Source organism: Rhinopithecus bieti, unplaced genomic scaffold (assembly GCF_001698545.2).
Source record: "Rhinopithecus bieti isolate Rb0 unplaced genomic scaffold, ASM169854v2 scaffold_5273, whole genome shotgun sequence".
Classification (NCBI taxonomy): domain Eukaryota; kingdom Metazoa; phylum Chordata; class Mammalia; order Primates; family Cercopithecidae; genus Rhinopithecus; species Rhinopithecus bieti.
This window is the reverse complement of record NW_016805057.1, coordinates 157,729-161,127: the sequence shown is the minus strand read 5'-3', so window position 1 is coordinate 161,127 and position 3,399 is coordinate 157,729. Positions and strand designations below refer to the sequence as shown.

The 3,399-nt window shown below is 44.9% G+C and overlaps 1 protein-coding gene across 1 annotated transcript in view; it reads right to left on the bottom strand.

Annotated features, from left to right (window-relative positions):
* The window catches only part of LCP1 (lymphocyte cytosolic protein 1), a 71,989-nt gene that overhangs the window by 57,712 nt on the left and 10,878 nt on the right, over window positions 1–3,399 (bottom strand). The window contains exon 2 of the mRNA XM_017870954.1: window positions 1,526–1,589. The gene's annotated coding sequence lies outside the window, so the exon portion shown is untranslated. The remainder of the gene's footprint in view (window positions 1–1,525; window positions 1,590–3,399) is intronic.

Below are 3,399 nucleotides of genomic sequence, written 5' to 3'. Positions count from 1 at the left end.
TTTTTTTGAGACAAGGTCCTGCTCTTTTACCCACCTCTTTATAAGCATTTTTCTCTCTCCCTTTCTCCTCCAGCTGTCTTTAAGTAGTCCCTGGGCTACTTAAACCTTTCTGATTCTAGATAGCAAGGCAAGGTCAGACTGATAACTTGACTTCTTTGACTCCAGTTGCAAAAGCAAAGCCCAGGTGCCTACCTATTAACAGCAAAGATCAACAAATTATTCATTTTTAGTGAAAGAGCCAGAGAAAAAGGTGGCAAAACACCTGAAACAAATGAAAAGGGATTTCCTTGGGAAAGCCCCACCCCACCTACAATCAAATCTCTCTGGAGTCCCCCAACAGTGATCTTATTGGTGCAAACAAAACAGAATGATCTCTTTAAGTGAAGGACATGAAAAGGAAGGTTACTAGATTATTTACTCATTCTTTTATTTATAGAACATCTATGTGCTCGGGATCTCTTTAACCCAATTAAGTATCTCAATTATTTAAGCGTTTTCTATAAAGAGCAGCAGTAGATTGCACAGGCAGCTGTTATATTTAAACGGGTAGCTTAATTCCTTCTTACAGGCAGGAATTTTTTTGAATGCACATTTTATAAAATTAGCAGGTGGTGGCAGGGGAAGCTCTATTCTGTACCCAAGCCCCAGATGCTTGAGGGTAAATTCCTATCTTCAAATGGAGCATCCTCAAGTGCTCATGACGGTTGTGAAGACTGTGGCACCCTGAGTTATGCTGACTAAATATGAGACATGTCTCCACATTGCCTGGAGACTGTGTGTGGTTCCAGTAGTCAATCTGCTGTTTAGGAATGAGGGTGTGTGGCTGTGTTCCCAGGTTAGATGCTGCGCTGAAGATACCAGCTCCGGAGTCGACATGCGTCCGTGTTTGCTGGGCCACAGGCCTCTCAGGTGGTCACGGTATTCTGACTGGTTGGAGGGCTGCCCTTATACTTCTTTTGCTTTTTTGATTTCTCCTCTAGAAAGTTCCTGTTTCTGACCTTAAATGTTAAACCAAACTGTTCTGGTTTATCTACTTCATTAGCCAGTGGTGTGGTGACCTCATCAGAAGCCCACGGGGGCTATCTTGAGGAACAGGGTGGGCGGAAGAACAGGACGAGACGGTGGGGATTCTAGAAACGGTTCACCTCACAGAGAGCTATCAGCCCTCCTGTGATTTCCCAGGGAAGAGTTGGGGGGTGAGGGACTCTTTTTTCTCCATTGCACAATCACTCCCAATTAATAAGTTGCAGAGAGCTTTCAAGAAGCACCTAAATTCTTTCAGGACACCAGAGGAACATCCATGCATTGCTGTTACACCATTGCTCACACTACAAAGCAGCAAAATACTGTCCTCATTCGGGGCCCTGCAGCAGGACTCTGTAGATAATGTCCTGATCGTCTTACAGATACAAGGGGTTGTAACTGTGGACCTCCCTGATCTGGTTCCACATCCTGGTGGTTTCAGGATGGCATAAGAGCCCAAGGGTAACACTTTATGAAGGGTAACATATATTTATTCCTTTACCTTGGAGAAGGAAAGTGCAGTATGCTGTATCTAGTGGTGCCTGGTCATCTGAAGCCAGAGGAATCTATAAAGAAGAGCAAAATATATTTGTGCATTGGTTCAACAAGTGTTTGCATGCCTGTCTGAATTGGCGATTCAGAAATAAATAAATAAATAACAGAAATTGCTGTTCTCAAGGAGTATAGTCTAGTGGGGAAAAAACATGTAAGTAAATAAATGCCATCTATAACAGAGGGGTGAAAAAGGCAGTGTGATATCAAAGCAGTTGCAGCTTTGAGCAGAGGTGATGTCTGTTAAGTGAAGAAAAGGATTTAGGATTCCAGGCAATGTCTAGGTTGTAGAAGATGAAAGGCACTGACTTGGGTGCTGCTTACAGACACCCAGTTAATAGAGTCGTCTTCTACCCTAGCATCCATGGCAGGCACCCACACTCCCTCAGCCACATCCTGGCCGGCACCATTGCAAACCCTGCCCTACTCCCTCAATCTTAATCTCTTTATCTGCCTCTCAGTGGTGTAAGTGTACCCAGTTTCAGGCAATTGTTTAGGTCCTAGACCAAGACTTTTTCAGAGAAGAGTATTTTATTGCTGTTGGTGTTTTAAATTGCTTGCACAGCATAATAGTAAACAGAAGACTGACTTGGTTTTCTTATGTTTTTATGTTCTCTACAGACAGTGCGCCCCCTTATGGCCTGCAGCCGGAGTGGACCCCTCTCACCCCACCCTCTATGAGCCTCCACTGCCAGTACCTGGCCTGGGTTTTGCCTTCCTCTAAGCCCTACCCCTCTTAGACTTCATCCCACCCTCTCCTGCCCTGAAGCCTCTGGCCTCACTCCCAGATACCAGATAACCTGCTACTCGGGCCTCTGAATATTGCTGAGGAAAGCCACAGAAACACAAACTTGGAATGCTAAAAAGTCAAGATGCTTGACTTCAAATTACTTCTCATAAATACTTTTATTCAATTTTATTAAGTCTTGAGAACAGGCATTCTCAACCTGGAGTCCATAGGGCCCTAAAACTAAATGCATAATTTTGTGTGCATTTACTTTTTTCTGGAAGAAGGATCCGTTGTATTAGTAAAGAGATCACAGACCCCAAAAAGTTGGGCATTTATTCTAAACTCCCTCCTCTTGCCTCAACCTTCCACTCCACCCTCCTATGCTTTGTCCTGGCCCAAGATTCTTCTGCTGCCCCTTCTTGACTAAGATGAGCCAAGTGGTCTGATATGAGCTTCCCCTCTACTCTCACAATATCCACATCTTCCTCCTCTTTCAGTCTTAATGGAAGCAGCATTCTTCTTTCTTCCCAAGGTCAGCGTTTCATTACTACCTCATTCTTAATCTACTTCCTTAGATACCTTGCTGCATCTATTATCCCATGTTTTTCTAGCATCTTAATGCTAGCATCTTCAGCTCTCTCCACTTCCTCTCCAGGCACTCACAGGATTTGTACAAAGAGAAAAACACCTTTGCTTCACTCTACAGCCCACCATCATCCCAATATATGATGGGTAGGTAATGAAGATGAATTAAGACGGGTACACTCCCTGCTATTGTAGAATGTCCACTATGTTGAAGACACAGACAAGGAAAAAAGGCAAGTGAAGAGTTCTCTACTTGGAATCACGACAGATGAAAAGCAGCGTCCCGGCCGGGCGCGGTGGCTCAAGCCTGTAATCCCAGCACTTTGGGAGGCCGAGACGGGTGGATCACGAGGTCAGGAGATCGAGACCATCCTGGCTAACACGGTGAAACCCCGTCTCTACTAAAAAATACAAAAAACTAGCTGGGCGAGGTGGCGGGTTCCTGTAGTCCCAGCTACTCGGGAGGCTGAGGCAGGAGAATGGCGTAAACCCGGGAGGCGGAGCTTGCA